This window comes from Silene latifolia, chromosome Y (genome assembly GCF_048544455.1).
Source record: "Silene latifolia isolate original U9 population chromosome Y, ASM4854445v1, whole genome shotgun sequence".
In the NCBI taxonomy this organism is placed as follows: Eukaryota; Viridiplantae; Streptophyta; class Magnoliopsida; order Caryophyllales; family Caryophyllaceae; genus Silene; species Silene latifolia.
Window position 1 is genome coordinate 50928255 of NC_133538.1, and position 19246 is coordinate 50947500.

Below are 19246 nucleotides of genomic sequence, written 5' to 3' on the forward strand. Positions count from 1 at the left end.
CGATAAAATATCAGGAGTATCGGTTTTTTTTATAATTTATAGCAAAGCCGCAATCCATATTTGAGTTCATATTCATATTCCTTTTTTTATTCAATTCCATTTTTATCAATTAAATAAATAAAAACCATATTATTTTATTATTTTCATTTTTTATTTCTTTTTGGTTCTAAAACTATAAGTTCTAGTAGTCAACTCATTTCTTTCAAATTGTTTCTCATTATTAAGAAAAGGTAACAACGATAAAATACGAGCTTGTTTTATAGCAATATTAATTAATCGTTGTTGTTTCAAGGTTAATCTATTTACCCGCCTAGATAATATTTTTCCTTGTTCACTAATAAATCGACTAATTAAACTCATGTTTCTATAATCAATTCGATCCCCCGGTTGGATCGGGGGCAAACGCCTACGAAAAGATCGCTTAGATTTAATAAAGGGTCGCTTGGATTTATCCATAGTTTGCTTAATTTCTGCCTTATACCAAAAATCCTACTTCGTATTAAAAATTTTTTAGGTCCAGCCGAAATAGGATTAGGTTTGTTTATTTATCTTTATATTTATTTTTTAAATATTATTTATTTATATTTAATAATTAAATATAATAATTAAAAAAAATAAAAAAAATAGTAAATAATATATAATTATAATGAAAAAAGTTTTGTCTCCTTCATTGAATTAAAAGGAGGATAGCCAGACGTTCGGTTCGATCTTTTTTATTTCTTTATCTCTCCATGAATTGTATGTTTGTAACAATAGGGACAGAATTTTCAAAATTATAACCGATTAGGTATATTGTGTCGATTCTCTTGAGTAATATATCTGGAAACGCCTCTAGATTCCTTATTAACACTCTTTCGAACACAACTATTACATTCAAAAATAACTTTTACTCGGGCATCTTTCCCCTTAGCCATGAGCCTCCTTTTTATTTTTGGAATTTTAAATTCAAACAATTTTTTTTCGACCCGAAGTGAAGAAGAAATAAAATAAAAAAAATAGATGTTGCTAACTCAAAATACAAATAAAACGAGTTCATTGCAATAAATAGAGCAATAATAAAAAAGTATATAAATTAAGAAATAGATACTATGTAATCAAACTCAAAAAATTTCTAACTCTATTTCTACTCACAATATTTTTTTAAAGTATCGTGTATAATACTCTTTTGCTAAACCCACCTTATTATTTTTATCCCCCCCTAAGCTAAAAGGGCAATTAAAGAAGAAAAGTAGATTCAACTTCACCACAACCTGAGTTCAGACTCGAAGGAAAAAATTAAGGGGTATTAGTCATAGAAAATGGCTTCTTTCTCTAATCTTCATTACCCCATTAGCGTGTTAATAACTAGATTGAAAAAAAAGGAAATGTCAACGCATTGGGGGAAAAAGCGATTGATTTCTATTAATAGACCAGCTAAAGAACCAAACCATAGAGTACTTAGTACCGGTGCGACAGAAAGATATGTTTTTAGATCTCGCATTGAAAACCCTCCTTAAATTTAAATTTTTTCAAGATAATACAGATCTAATCTATGAGCAGATGTATATATAGATATTCAAGGATCACTTGGGTTTTTAAACGAAATGCACTAAGTTAAATAAAAAAATGGCAAAAAACAAGACATGGACTGGCAAGATAAATCGTGTAATTTTAAGGTAAAAAAAATAAGGATATGGAAAACAAGACAAGGATGCTTTAGAATCAGACTATTGGAACCAATTGGATTGAAAGGGATGTAGTGCATCTTGGTAGCGCGTTTGTTTTGGGTACAAAATGTCACGGGTTCAAATCCTGTCATCCCTACCTAATTACTTTTACTATAAGTAATAAGGAGGAATTTATTGAAATTGGACATATGGAGTCTCTCGTTTTTTATGACACTCGATATAATCGATATCATATGCATACAGGACGTAGACAGAGTTTTAGGTTACAAAAAAACTATTGTGATAAGAAAGCGCTCTTAGTTCAGTTTGATAGAACGTGGGTCTCCAAAACCCGATGTCGTAGGTTCAAATCCTACAGAGCGCGATTTCATTCTTGTTTAAATTCATAAATTATAATTAGATTGAAAAAAATAAACAGGAATATAAAATTGACCCATTTTCTCGAATCCACGGGAGGTTAATAATTTTTTTTTTTTAATCAAAAGTCCAACTGATCACCACGTCTGTATTGTAAATATGCAGTTATAAATTATCCCGTCAAAGTAATAGGAATTAGACCTAAAACGATTCCAAATAGAAAAAATTTAATCATTTCAATTCATTTGAAAAAATAAAATAAAGGTATTATCGATCCCTAAATATTAATCGGAATTGCCCAGGAATCTCACTAACAAAAAATATGTCAATTGCCAGTTATAAGTTATAAAAGAATCCGACGGAAAGATTTTGTGAGTTGATCATTCACTTAATTTTAAATAAGTGGTATCTTGTTCAGACCTATAAATAGAACGGAAGTAATAGTTAAAGTCGCTAGTAAAAAACCGAAATAACTAGTTAGAGTAGGCATGAAGGAACTAAATGGAATATGTTCTTTTTATGCATTTGTTTATAAAGTACTTACCTAAGATTATATTTTGTTTTGAGAGGTTTGACGAAAAAAAAGTATAGTTAAAATTTATATTTTTTATATTTTAATAATAAGTTCAATTGAAAGTTTTAAATTCATCAACTATTATCTCATACTTCGCTTGCTGTGTCAGAAGAAGGATAGCTATACTGATTCGGTATACTTTAAAGACACCTTTGGTACAATATGGGCAATCTTACAAAGATGTAGATTCTTTGTAAAATAAATGTAAATTTACTAGTTTCATCTTTTACTGATTTGCCTTTAACTGTACAAAAATATGTGGAGCTCAGCATGTCTGGAAGCACAGGAGAACGTTCTTTTGCGGATATTATTACCAGTATTCGATACTGGGTCATTCATAGTATAATTATACCTTCCCTATTCATTGCGGGTTTGTTATTCGTCAGCACAGATTTAGCTAATGATGTGTTTGGAAGCCCTCGGCCAAATGAATATTTCACAGAGAACCGATAAGGGATTCCATTAATAACAGGCCGTTTTGATTCTTTGGAACAACTCGATGAATTTAGTATATCCTTTTAGGAGGCACAATGACCATAGATGGAACCTATCCAATTTTTACAGTGCGATGGTTGGCTGTTCACGGACTAGCTGTACCTACCGTTTCTTTTTTGGGATCAATATCTGCAATGCAGTTCATCTAATGATAAACAAAACCGAATTCTAATTATAGAGCTACGACACAATCAAACCCGAATGAAAAAAAATGTTGAATTGAATCGTACTAGTCTTTACTGGGGATTATTACTTATTTTTGTACTTGCTGTTTTATTTTCCAATTTTTTTTTTCAATTAACAATTAAATAAAAAGAACCAAAGAAACATTAAATATATAGAATTAGAATAGAGTTGAAACTCTCTTATCTCATTCGAAAGGCCCTCGTTTCATAATTATCAATGACTGTTTATGTCTCTAGCACGACCACTTTATGAAATGTGGAGGAAAGTGGGTTAAATGGCCGATACTACTGGAAGGATTCCTCTTTGAATAATAGGTACTGTAGCTGGCATTCTTGTGATCGGTTTAATAGGTATTTTCTTTTATGGTTCATATTCTGGATTGGGCTCATCGCTATAGTAATTGGATGAACCGAAGAATAGATATGAAAGTATAAGAACTAAACGGGACCTTCCTTCCCCCTCGACTTAGACACACAACGAAGGGGAAGGTCCCATTAAATTAAGAATGAAAATATCTTAAATCATAAAAAATACTTTCGTATAAATAAGAAAAGAGCCCTTACCCCCCCCCCCCCCCTTTAAAAGATATAGATTTGGTCATTCAGAATATCTATTCCTCGATAGTACGTAATTGACCCTTCGTAAATTGTTCGAAAAAAGGGAATATTTTAATTTAGTCAATGACACAATAGACTCTCTATTTTTATAGATTAAATATACTGCAAGAATTTTCATTTGTTCAATAAATTTGATTTCCACAATTTGTCCACTCCATTAAATTTCAATTATACGTTTACCAATAATAAAAAAATCTAAAAAAAGGTTAAATAACGAAAAAAGAAAAATTCTTCCTAAGTCTTTGACGAATGTAATCAAGACTCATTACTCATTATTATTTTGACACACGACAAGGTATTTTAAATTTAAGCATACTTTACTTTTAAGGCATTTTAAGCTTAAGTATACTTTACTTGCCGTGTGTCGAAGACCAGGAAGGCAAGGAATCCCCTAGAATAAATTTTCCTTTCAATTTATCCTTTTTCTTTAAATTTTCTGCTTAGGCTAGTATCTAGTCGAATTTTATTCTGGAATAAAAAACTTTTAATCCACTCTATGACATTGATATATGATATATGATGATAATAGTAACATCATTCCAATTTCGATTGAAAAAGGTGAAAAAGTCAAATAGTATTCTTCGCGATAGTTATATTATAACTAATAATGTAATGTATTATTAAAGTAACTAGCTTAAAACCCGTGCAAAGTTGCACGGGCATATATAAAAGAATTTTAAAAGTTGACTTATAAATTTATTTCAAAATTAATATTTTCTCTATCCATTTTAAACTTCTAATCTTAAGCATTTCTATCAATCCTTTTGAACCTAACTTGTCATATTTTTACCCAATGATTTTGGAGGTTAATTACACCAATAAAGGTTTTTTAGATAACAAAATTAGTGAAAAGCATTAATCATGCATTACAATTAAAACTGTTAAAATTTAACCCGGCCCAACCCTTAAACCTGAACATTTTATCTATTTTACGGTCAAGTTCCGTAAATTATAACATGCAATCCGAATGATCCACAACTCTTAATGACTCGTTATTTCAGGGCTAAACCTAGCATGTTCGACCTAATGGATTGAAATTAAGATAATGATAAATGTATGTTAAATACACTAAAATATTAATAATTAATGGTATATATTGTTATGAAAATAGTTAATTTCTATGTATAAAAACTGGAATAATAAATAATGACCATTACTATGTTGCGGTTTTTTAAATCACAAACATGATATAAAAAATAATTATTTAAAAGAAACTTTGTTATTATAATTTTTCAATGTAAGAATTATGACTTCAATAAGAAATGAATATGATTAAAATAGCGGTATCAAATATGATTTAATTGAAAAATATATTTTTATTGTAATGAAGATGTTAAAAAAAGGTGTTAGATTGTTTTGACGCGTATTCTAACTTTGATCCGCCTCTGATCCATATAACATGACACGTATTATAAATGACTCGTCCAATATATTAAACTTGTCAATAGACTAAATACAAAAAATTAGCTTTCTGTTTTCGCAAAACCTCATCTGGTGACACGTTCAAAGACCAATTTGCTCGTACACCCGTGATCATTTGACAAAAAAAATAGCTTTTATTTTTCATAGTACCATATAAATGACAATTAAAGCTGCTAAATACAGGATATTGACACAATTGAGCAATATTAGGTTGCCGAAACTCAATCTAAGATGGCTTAAAATAAGAGAAGTCTAATAATTTTTAGAAAATACGTTCAAAAATATTTATATGATTAGACAAAAAAATTAGGCTTATTTCACTGTCCATGTTGCTAAGAAAAATAATTTCATGTATTTGTTAAATCTCCATAAATATAATTCCATTATGGACTCATCGCTCAATTATTTTTCTTACCGCATAACTGTATAAGGCTAGTTAATACATAGTAAGAATTTCAAAAGCAATCAATAGACTGGCAAGTTACATATTATCGTTTAATACTTTAATTGCTAAGTATAACTTAGAAATACTATGTACCAAAAAAATATCTTAAAATATCGAAAATATATGGTATTTGAAAATGATGTAACAAACTTAATTTGTTTTTCTTTATTTATTGCTTCAATTTAGGAGTTATTTTAGGAAATACATTAATTTTCAATAGAAATGAGGTATGAGTAGTTTGGCGGGAAAAAAAAATGTGTTGTGGTTGTTGTTTTATTATTTAGTATAGATAGATAATTTCAGACTTATTGTAAATGTAGACAAAAATAAAAATAAACTTTTTAAGAATTTTTTATTGATCGACTAAAATTGTCATAGAATTGTCAGTACGAATTATCTTCTTGTTACGATCTTTATGTTCATAAATCCACGAATCAAGAAATTCATTTCGGACAATTGGAATTTCTCAAACTGTTTCTTTTTAAGAACCAAAAAAATTTGTGCCAAAATAACAGATGCAAAGAAGAACAAAAGACCTTGTACGCGTAACGGGTCTTGAAGGACTATTTCTGCGTCTCCCTGACCAAATCCATCCACATTAGGATTACTCGTTAATGGTTGATCAAGTTTGATAGATTCACCCTCTAAAACAAGAAGTTCTGGTCCTAGAGGTATAATATCAACCACTTCACGTCCATCCAAGGCATCCACTATGCTTATTTCGTATCTGCCATTTTCTTTTCGTAAAATTTTCTTTACTATACCTATTGTTGTGGCATTATAAACTGTATTATTACTCTTGCTTCCGTCAGGATAAATCTGACCCCTCCCTCTGTTACCACTTACATATATCGGATATTTTAAAAAGTAAATATCTTTCTTAGTAGCAGGGTCCGGGGAAAGAATAGGAAAGGTGATTTCACTATATTTTTGACCAGTAACAGGACCTATCACAATAATTTTATTTTTATTGGGACGGTAACTCTGAAAAGAAAGATTTCTGACCTTTTCTTTCATCTCTGGAGAAATACGATTGGCTGAGGCTAATTCAAATCCCTCAGGTAAAATAATAACAACCCCGACATTCAATCCCCCTTTCTTGTCGTTAGCAAGAACTTGTTTTAATTGCATATCATAAGGAATTTGAACAACTGCTTCAAATACAGTATCCGGAAGAATCCCTTGGGGAACCTCAATATCCACGCGCTTGTTAGCTAAATGGCGGCACACACAATGCATCCAGTCGCTTCTCGCGGATTTTCAAAGCCTTGCTGGGCAAAAATGGGATACGCATTTGAACTGAAGGGCTTAATAATTATATATATCATGAGCGAGACGGAAATGAATCGAGTAATCTGTTCTTTTATCCAAAAAAAGTATTTATAGTTTGCATTTGCATGGTCCAATCATTTATCCCGACAATTTCTACAATAAATTGGGTAGGTTACTAGTATAGTTTCCTATCCGCGATTCTGCTATGTACTTCATTAAACTTAATTTAATGAAATAAGAACGAATATTACTTGAATATAGAAAGATCGCCCCACCTTGATTGGTTAAAAATGGAAAGATAAAGTATGATTTTGAATGGTTTGTTTATGTTTATGTAAAAAAAAAATAAACATCATTTTAAATTATAATTTTATTTATATCCTTATTATCTTTTTTCTTTTCAGTCATTCAGTGAATGCTAAATCACTACAAATGAAGGGGATACACGATTGAAATAAGAAAAATCCAATATTTAAAAATTGTATCAAGAACGACTGGAAAAGTGGAAACAAGACCCGATATAATTAATCATTATGAGCAAATCCAAAATATTTGAAGATAGAGCCAATCATTACTTCCCAACCGTGGGGCGAATGAAATCCAATACATAAATCCATTAATAACAAAATAGAAAAAGCTTTTATTGTGTCACTTAAGTTATATAGGAATTCCTGAACCCAAGAATTAATAAGAATAAGTTCTTTATTCGCCAGAATAGAATAACTGCTTAGAATAAAGAAACAAGTTCGAAAGGTGTCGAGAATTCGAAAATCATATGGATACAATCCTCATCAAACATCTTGATAAATTGAATCGTTTCGTTGTGGATTCCGATACGAAGTTTTTGTAGATGTGTTTCCGGGTATTCCTTTACCATTTCGTCCAACAAGCGCAGCTCTTCTAATTCCATGAATTTTACTAGAAAACTCTTTTCTTGAATATCATTCAAAAAAGTTTCCAATTTCTTAGTATTCCACCAATTAGTAACCCAGGATTCCAGACTTTTTTGATATGATAACGCGATCCACCAAGGTAAAAAGACTGGATACAAGATATAGAAAAGTAATAAATTTTTTATTTTTTTCCGAATTTTTCATCTCATATTTGGTTATGAACTCGTCGCATTCGTCGACTCTATCTAGATCTAGAAGTTCTCTCAAACATGAAATTTTTTTTGAGTTAATGATTGATGAATTTTTTTTTTTTTTTTTTTTTTTTTTTTTTTTTTTTTTTTTTTTACTTTATCACATTCCTCTATCTAGATCTATTAGTTCTATCAAACATGACTCTTATTTTGAGTTAATGATTGATGAATAAAAACAATAATAATAATAATAATAATAATAATAATAATAATAATAACAATAATAATAATAATAATAATATTATTATTATTATTATTATTATTATTATTATTATTATTATTATTATTATTATTATTATTATTATTATTATTATTATTATTATTATTATTATTATTATTATTATTATTATTATTATTATTATTATTATTATTATTATTATTATTATTATTATAGAAGGATCCGCGCAGCTTTCAGTAAATAAAAAACAAAAGTTTACATGAAATTGGTGGGGAGTCGAGAAACAAGCTGGGCTCCCACACCCTTAGCAACAGCAAAGCTAAGTCTAGTAAAAACGTACGCGGCCACCCGAGCCCCCGCATCCTGAGATACCGAGAATTTCTGGATCCGCTTGAGCAAGGCAACATCATCCGAACCCAACTCCCCAAGTGATGAGAAAGAGAATGGAAGGAAACCATAACCCGCTGCCGCGCACAAATCCCCATACTTAGCAAAAATAATTCAAAAATAATTCAAAATTTGTTATTATTATTATTATTATTATTATTATTATTATAAATGATATTTATGTGTACACATCCCACCTACCATCTTATCTATATATATAACTCACCAACCATCCTACCACTTATCTTATCTCAGAAAATCACAACACACCAACCTTATCTTATTATATCACAACTCCACCACATATTTTTAGAAGAAGAGAGAAAAGAGAGATTTGAAGGGAGCCTTGGTCCCTCCGCCTCAAAATCGTAAGGTAAGACCGTCTTATACTAGCCTGTATATTAATTAATTTATACCATTGACCCGCCTCGACCTTGACCCACCTTGGACCGTCTTTAACCACTTGTTGACCACCGTTGACCGTCCTAAATTAGGTTTCACCGCGACTTATACATTGTTGTTGTTGTTTGTGTGACTCGGTTTTGGGCAGGGGTTTTCGTGGAATTATGGGAGGTCACATTGGTGGGAAGAGGTGGTGGGTTAGGTGGTGTTAAGTGGCATAAAACGGGTTGTTTGTATATGGTAGGAAAGTTAGGGGTTGTTATTGGTTATTGTTGTTAATTATTGTCGGGTTTGGGCTGGTGTTTGGAGGAGTGGTGGTGGCTGGGCAGGTCCTAGCAGCACCGTGGACAGGAGGTTGTGGTGGTGGTTCATGGTGGCTCACGATAGTGGTGGTTTGGCGGTGTTAAAGGTGTGAAACCTGGTGCGAGTGTATGTGTTGTCAGGGTGCTATTTGTTGTTGTTGTGCTAGCTATTCGAAGGCTCGGTTGGTTGCTGTAGCAACGGAGTGTGGTGGCTATGGTGATGGTGGTCCACGGTGGTGGTGGGTAGTGGTTTTGACCGTGGATGTGGCGGTTGTAGGGACTGTTTTGGGGGTGTTTTGGGGGTGGTCCAATCACGGGTTCAACAGTGTATTATGGGGGTTTTGGGTAGAGTTTTAAGACGGGTTTTATTCAATTGTTTACGTATCGTATTTTAATTAGATTAGTTAGTAATTATACGTATTTATTTTATTTATTTAGGTGACGGTTTTGTGGAAGAATATTATTAATTTGAGTGCTTATGGAGTACGCTAAAAGGTAGGTTTATCCTACTCAGTTTCAATAATGTGTATACTTGTTAGAGGGTCTTTGGTCATGGTCTTCATGGTACGAGTCGGTTGCATCACATTGCGCAAATAGAGTATTCACGTCCATGGTATATTTGGGGAAGGGTGTCTAATATTAGTCGTATGTTGGTATGATGTGTTATTTATTGCATTTCATTGTGATTATCGTATATGTTATGGATATACAGGAGTACGATGGTGATATTTGATTGTCGAGGAGACATAAGGCGATTAGGAGAGCACCTTACGCTTGAGTCACCTCTTGAAGCTTCCCACTCCAACAGAGATGTGAACATTGATGACTTAAGTACGTAGGGACTCGTGTGGTTGCGAAACTATGTCTAGCAGGGGATTTGGTTAGCTTCCGGACCCGGTACGTCTGGGCGTGTCCCGATACCTATTTGTAGGATGTGGTTTCGTGGGCGTGTCTCTGGCATCGGTGTGGGTGTGAGTACTTCTAGGCGTGTCCCGGTACCGGTTCAGTGATTATATAATCGTGTTTTGTTCATATCATTGGCATATTGCATACTTACATATTGTGTCGCATCTTATGTTTATTTATTGAAATTGACGTGTTTGGATTGTGTGCAAATTGTCACCTATTTCCGGGGTGGTCTGTGTCGATCCATATGATATTTCCGATCATATGGGGAGCAGTTTGAGTACAAGTTTTGCTTGTTGACGTGATCGGAGTTCGGGCCGCGCTTTGGACTTGAAGTCGAGTACTTAGATAATTGATAGATAACATAGATGGTAGTTAAGTTGTATAGTTCATATTTTATTCATTCATTCTTTGTTATGTAAATCACTGAATTTGTTATTTATATAAATATTTTCTTAATAGTAATTCCGATTTCACTGCCTCGGGAAACCGAGATGGCAACATCTCCCAATTACCTTGGCTGGCTAAGAAGGGGGTGTTACAATTAGTGAGTCGTGGCTGGTTTTGGGCGATGTGAGTGACCATGTCGTCAGGAGTATTACTTGATGATACGGTCATATTCATTAAGACGTGCAGCAAAGCCTAACAGTGCTCAAACGAACTTAGAATAAGTTGTCAAATAGACACACCAGCCTTAGTCTTTTGGAGTTTCTTGATGAGGGAAGCCTCTTAGAAACCTCGACCGTAGCTGGATCTTTAGAGGATGTCTTATCCAGAACATCCTTAGATTGGAGGTGTGCCTAGCCTTCTTAACACGATAAGGGCGCCCGGATCGAGTTAGGTGGTTTAACTTATGTGCATCTTTTCCTACTCTCAAAACCTCTTCTTGAGTATGAGGAACAGTCGCGCCTTTGGCGAAATAGACATCATCTTCGTCATCTGCCCAAATGACATTAATTTAATTTGCACTTCGAAGAATGTAAGGAGTGCAGTCACTAGCAAAATCTCCGAATAGAACTTAATTCCTCGAGCTTGGTAAGAATTCTGAGCAATTCACAAATATTCTCCCTGTGAACACCTCTTTCAGATAACATGGGCAAATCAGATGAGAGTAATCGACACTATCCTCGATGGTGACGAAGTTGGCATGATCACCGAATGGATTGGTGACGTTATTAAGTTTCACGATCGGGATCGGGGGTGTTCCATTCTTGATCATGTGTTCGATTTTGTGCTTCAGTTGAAAGCACCTCTAAGTATCATGGCCTTTCCCTTGATGGAAGGCACAATAGGCATTTGGCTTATACCATTTGCCTTGTTGATCAGCAGGAGGGTTCGGAGTTGGACCAATAGGATTCAGTTTTCCTTGAGCCATATGTCTTTGAAGAGCATATGAATAGGTGCATCCAATGTCAGTGAATACCCTGGGAATTTGGCGTCGCGACCTCTTTGATTGTCCCTCCAATAAAAAGATAGCTTCAACAAAATGGTTAGTTTCAGTAGCCTTTGGCTTAGAAGATGAGGCACTCTAGTACCCCTTAGGCTTTTCATTTTCTGTCATTCTGACATCATCCTCCATCTTTCCTCCTACCCTTATCAATTCTTTAAAAGAACTGAAATTATGGTATTTGATAGCATCACGGTAGACAGGTCGTATATTCTTTACGAATTTATCAACCATTTCAGTGTCATCCGGCTTTTTAGCCAACTTCATGCTTTTTGCGCGCCATCTTGTGAGGAATTCAGGAAATCACTCCTTATCTTTCTGTGTCATGACGTCTAACATTCTCATGCTAGTCTGGATCTCAACATTATCGGCATAGTGCTTACATAACTCACCCGTGATGTCTTCGAAAGCGGCGAAGTTCTTAAGCTCAAGGTTATAGAACCATAGCTTAGGGTGCCCTCTCAGTGATTGAGCAAAAAAGTGAGGGAGCATATCAGCAGGTACCCCCTTTAATGCCAAGTAATCTTTGTAAGCCTTAACATGGTGCACTGGGTCTTTAGTTCCCTTAAACTTAGGGATGTCGGTCAGCACAAAGTTAGGAATTAGCTTATCTTGAATGGGAGAGTAGACCCGAGCAATTTCAAAGTGAATGATCTACTTCCATGAAAGTTGCATCTGATCCTCCATTAGCTTAAGCCTTTTCTCAAGATCGGTAAGTAGAGGAGTTACGGGGACTTCCCCAGTAATCTTGGCCTCGATATTAGTCAACCGAGTCATCAAGAGGTCCAGGGTCTCTCCCATCTTGGTCACAAGAGCTTCCATTACTTGCTTTCTAGTTTAGGCCAACCTTTCTACTAAGAAACCCTGAAAGGATAAATATTCAAATAAATAACTCCTGCACACTCAAGGACTTAACTCATATCTTGACTCAAACAAAGGCTTGACTCAGACTTGGATTGACGATAGGTTTGTGTAACACCCCGGTTTATAAAAGAAGTCCTCGTCAAGACATTCTCTAATAAAACGGACTGTTACCATCTCGGTTTCCCGAGGTAGTGAATAACAAATTAAACTCCAAGGCAATTTATATAATATTTTAACTTAATTATTACAATTCCTCTTTTCAACTCAAATTACAAGAACTGACATAAATAAAAGTGAAAGTCTTCTAGATGATGATCTAGCTAATAAGTCGGCTGATCCAATGTCTCACGCCCATCCAGCTCCCGTTCTATCTCTTAAACCTGTCAAGTCTGCTCCCCATAAAATGGTTCATCACAGGTGTTCACGAATACACAGGGTCAACCACGAGGTTGAGTAGGGAAAACAATGAAACAATAAAATATGATATGCATGCTCCTCCGTCACCTCCATCTCCATCTCAACTCATATCTCATATCTCATATCTCATAACCCGGACAACCCAGCCATACCGATCCCCGGTAGACTATATATATCGACCGAAGCCGATCTGCCAGCTCAACAGCTGAGGACACCAGGGCAAGTCCTGCAGAACCCGCCTGGGCCTTATCACAACATCACATCGTATCTCATCATCGTCACTACCACATCATCCTCCAACTCCAATGCATGTGAAATGCTCAACAGTAATTAATGCAATGCAATATGTATATAAATCACTGAACTGATGAAACATAAAGTCATGCCAGTTACCCGATGTTGTGATATCATACTCAATACGATCAAATCAGTCAATCACCTTTCCGAATATAAATGATAACGTAAATCGACAACCATGAAACAAGTCAACACAATTCAACAACAACGATAATCAGTCAAGTGTATTTCCCTACCTCAAAGTGTCAGCAAATCCAATTAAGCAGTTAAGCAGTCCAATGGACAGATGTCCAATAATATTCCATCACAAAATCGTTCTCTGAAAGATAAATAATGATAACAATTACTTAACTATTCCCGTTCCCAACATAGAGGGTTATTAATGATAGGACTTCCTAAAAAAAGAAACTTTCCCGATATAGTAACTTTTCTCTTTTAACAAACCCGACTCAAAACCCGACTTGAATTATTTAACTGGTTCGGGAATTAAATTAAATAACCGATATGATACTTAAAAGATTAAACGAATTATCCGATTAAGAAAACCCGAATCAAATATTGGACAACTCAACAATCCCGACTCAAAACCGTCTCTGAACATTTTAAATAACTCGGGAGTTAAATTAAATAACTAATTTAGATGACTCGGAATTAAATTAAATAACTAATTTAATGAATTAAACGATTTAAGAAAAACCCGAGTCGAACAACAACTCAAACAACCCGACTCCACAACCCGCACTTTACTCTCGCCCACACTCCTTACCCGCCGTCTGAACCACCGCGACAACCACCAGGCGTGCTGCCCACATCGACCCCACCACCGACAACCAGCCCCACCCTGGTCGACTGTCGCCGGCGAGTCGAACCAGGGCCGCAAACCGCTGCTCACCACCGTGCTTCACCACCCGCCCTATTTCCTCAACTCGCAACCACCGCAGGTATCACTCAACCCCTGCCAAATCACCACCGTTCTTCTCGCCGCCAACCCACGAACACCGACACCACAGCACCACCGTTTCGACCTCCCCCTAGTCCACGGTGGTGCCACCCAAAACCCCCCCTGTCTAAACTCCCCTGAAACCGCATCTGAAACCCGTTTCTTACCCCCTCATCGACACCGCCTCTCTCTGCCCCTACAACCACCTAAGACCACCCTAACCACCACCAAAATACTCTACCCTGACCACCCATTACCAATACCCTGCCAACAACCATTAACAAAGCCTCAACAAGGCACGAACAACCCCAAAACCCGACCGAAATTCGAAAAACAGAGGAGAAATGTGGAGTGCTTACCTTTCCGTCACCATAACAACCACCACGGCCGCCTATGAACGTCGACCAACACCCCTAGCTCTTCCCTGCTGCGCCATCAATACCCACGACCTCTCTCTCTCTCTCTCTCTCTCTCTCTAGGCGTGAATCTGATGTTTTGATGTTGGTGAAGGAGGGAGGCGGCTGAGGGAAGAGGGAGGCGGGTTGGGTAGTGTTATTAGGTTTAGGTTTTAGGGTTAGGGTTAGGGTTAAATGGGCTGGACAGTTATTGGGCCAGCTCAACTGGTTTAGCTCACCTTTCGAATTCAATATAAAACCCGTCTTAATTAACTTACGATAGTTTAATGTAATTACCGACTCAACCATTTTCCCGACATAACTAGTAATATAAATTGTATAATAATTAATATATACTAATATCCATTTAATTTATTATATAAAAAAACACGGGGTATTACAGTCTTCCCCCCTTAAAATGAACTTCGTCCCGAAGTTCGCTCCCATACTCAAACCTCAAAAGGGTATTGCATATCGTACTTACGAACGTCGCGTATTTCTAACACGGTTAACACACACTTTTGACACATCAATTAAACATAACAAATACGGAATGTTACATTCTGCCCTCCTAAAAATAAACTTCGTCCCGAAGTTTAACTCGTCTTTACTTAACCCAATTAGCTACAACTAATAACTACCTGCGAACACAAATATATAACAACTATATAATCATCTGAGAACACCGTCATCTTCCATCTAAATTCCAATCTCAAGCTCAAATAACTCAATCACCATGGTCTCACTGGACCGCCCATGTAACTCGGCACAAAGGCCCCACAATTCCAAAACTCAATACCAGCAGTTTAATTATACTCCCTTTTTACACATCAACCAATCTAACATAAGTAGGAATAAAACATGTAGAACTCATTTGTATAGGCACCCCACAACTAAACATCAACTTGGTCAACTATAATCTACAAACAAGTGCAAATTAAACATTAAGATTTTACAAACCTCCCCAACTAAAACATGGTTACGTCCTTGTAACCTTCATTATTATAACTAAGGTTCTCAAACTACTGCCAACCACTGAAAGAGGATAAAATCTTCACAACTCACGCTCAAGTTAACTAATCCTTACTAAAGATAATCAATATACAACTCTCTCAAGGAAGCTACCGTTACCAGTAAAAATCATTAGTAATTATTTATTTCTCCAATCGTTGTAATCTCGTACCTTAGAAACATAGGGAATCGATCACATAAGAAAAGAATTAGGGTCAACACTTGATAAATCGATTTATGAATATTTATAACCTAATAGGTCCAATCTAACTTTCCTTTACTTAATTGTACAAATTTAGGTCAAGACACAGAATCACCAATAAAATGAAGACAACCAGTTTCGTAGTACTTATCGTCCTAGAAATATTTTTAATTCTTATAACAAAGGGTTTGGGAATTATTCACGAATGACGAATGCACCTTGATTGACAAATTCTACAAACATATTGGTCGAGTCAAACAAGCGAGTAAACCTCGATATTGGAAAGTTACCATACAAGACTATCATGCATAAAATTTCGTTCTTGGTATTGAATATATTTAAACTGCACCCAACATAATGACATACGAGATTAATGTATTTAACTACACCAATTTTACAAATATTAGTTACCGGTCATGCTAATATTAACGTACCATGTTGACACACAACTTACTTAAATCACCTCGTTACATTTCCCGTTTGGACATTCGTAATTAACCACACCCATCAATTCGCTATATGAACGAACAACATGTCTAAATTATCCCACTACTTATGACTCCGTTCTAGTTTCATTCCTCCAGACTAGCAATTATCATGGACACATACAACCAGACACTGGCTGGAAATCTCATTCCGAATTTATACTCACACGACAAAATTTGACTTCATTTTCAAGACTTTTACTTTCATACTGAACGGTGAATACTTTCTCGACATAATCTTATAACAGGGTCGTCATAGAATCCATTTACAGCTTACTACGAAACTCGAAATCAGATAAACTTAATTCAATTCCTTTAAACAAAACAAGCTTAGGTGTCGACTTATATATCGTAATTTACAGGTTCATCTTATTCATTTCAGTCCTATCTTTACTAACGAACGATTATTACATCAATCATCAGGATTATAGTTGCACTTCTTTACTCAGTTATATTCACGGCCCAATTAAACGAAACTATAATGACTATCATTTAAACCAATGCATATCATGTGAATCATCAAAGGGTTATCCCATTATAATTGTCAACATAGTTATCATAAACAATCTTTATTAGAATATAATTGATAGTAACGACTCGAGAATATAGATATGTCAAATGTCGTGTTATCTCAAACGGTTTCCTTTATATCACACTCATACAATTGCAAGAATCACTTTAGCATTTTATGTCAATATAATAACGAACATATTCAATAAGAAATAACTCATTGTTTAATTATCATGTTATAGATTTAGGTTCAACTGAAATAATTTAATGCGATGAAGGTAATAAATATAACTATGGCACACAACTCATATGAAGGACATTAGAACTCAGATGCATCCTACATGTGTGAACATTTAGACACAATCATTACTACCATCCATGTGTAAACTTTTAAACAAAATTATTGTAAATATTCATGCGAGTATATTAGAAAAAATCAAATTAACTTTTAACGTCATCAACTTACACGAATATGACAATATGGTTTTATATTTACATATATCCGACCATTATGCAATTATGATGAGCACACTAGAATATTACAACATGCCAAATGTATATAAGATATGCAAACAACTGGACTCGTATAAAATATTTCACCCTTGATTAAAAATCAATTTGAGCTATTCAATTTTACTCATACTATCATGCCAACAATGTTATCAACTAAGTTGTAATTTTATCACTTGTTAAGGTACATAACTACTGAACATGCGTGCTACTATCGTTATATAAAACATTATAAATTCACATTACTAAGGCTCATGAATTACTCAAACAATTATATGAAAACTCAACCTAGAACACACCTTTTACAAGTCATGATTCACGTTGTAACTTTCAAAGATCACGAAAATAATACCCGTTCGATTAAAACTTGATTCATATTATTTTTATAAAATACGGTGAGTTAAAAAAAACACAGGGGAAAAATAATTAGGTCTACAGCACAAGAATTTCATTTTTTTAAAGAATTTTACAACTGAGTTGGTCCAAACAAACATGTGACAGCCATTGGTTCAAAAAAACTTGGGTCAGTTTGCAAAATTTATTATTTAATATTGAAACATCAAGATTTTTCGTGGCTTATTAATTTGAAAACATGCGAATCTTCCGATCAATAGAGTTGGGATGATATAAAAATTATTAATACAATTTAAATGAGAATTTTATAAAATCGTTGGTCAAACATCATTGCACAGAACTTCCTAACCATAGCTCACCAAAATAATTATTACTCCTAGTCTGTATATCTTATAAGCATGAAACCAACGCTAAATGAACACTAACTCGCGAGGCTACTTCTCATAAAATTTTCATCGATAGGCAATAAACAGAAAAGAAATGGTAGCAAGGTCAATTAAAGAGTAACATCCACAACCGAGTTTCAGCACTAAGTCTTTCATTTTCTATGTTCCAAACTCTTACAACTATACTATCAATACTAACCCATACCAACTTAGATCTCACACTGTACTTACGTAAATATATATCCCATAAAATCCCTTCGCATCCCGATTTACTCCGTACATCTAAATCACGATTGTTACGACGAAAGCATGTAATTCAATAGTGTTTTTAATTACTATCACAATACTATACTAGCATGGCTTTGGGATCACATAACCGCATATTACTTAGTCATAGTGGTGCTATCAACACATCATTCATGCAAAATACTTACCGTAGCGTTGTCCTGCAGAATGGTTAGAATATATGGTCTCAAGGCATACATCAACTCAATTAAGCAATAATCAATGTATCAATCAGTTAATACTTAGGCAACGATATTTGAATTTCTGTTCAACCTCAAGCAACTTTTTTAGCCTTTCTCTCGTATACACTCATGGTTTCCGGTTCAACTGAGAGGACCACTGGTTCGGTGTGAGGGGGCCCCTAACTCATACCTTACCGTAGTGTGCTCCTAACAGTTCTATCCCGGGTTCATTTTATTTAGACACATCCTATGTTCATTGGGCTCATTGGTTTAGGCCTGAGGATCGTTCGCTCTGATACCACTTTGTAACACCCCGGTTTATAAAAGAAGTCCTCGTCAAGACATTCTCTAATAAAACGGACTGTTACCATCTCGGTTTCCCGAGGTAGTGAATAACAAATTAAACTCCAAGGCAATTTATATAATATTTTAACTTAATTATTACAATTCCTCTTTTCAACTCAAATTACAAGAACTGACATAAATAAAAGTGAAAGTCTTCTAGATGATGATCTAGCTACTAAGTCGGCTGATCCAATGTCTCACGCCCATCCAGCTCCCGTTCTATCTCTTAAACCTGTCAAGTCTGCTCCCCATAAAATGGTTC

The 19246-nt window shown here is 34.7% G+C and overlaps 1 non-coding gene across 1 annotated transcript; it reads left to right on the forward strand.

Annotated features, from left to right (window-relative positions):
* The first annotated feature begins 1957 nt into the window (after window positions 1-1957).
* Window positions 1958-2031, forward strand: TRNAW-CCA (transfer RNA tryptophan (anticodon CCA)). The gene has a single exon. It is a non-coding gene; the product is annotated as a tRNA-Trp (tRNA).
* The last annotated feature ends 17215 nt before the right edge of the window (window positions 2032-19246 follow it).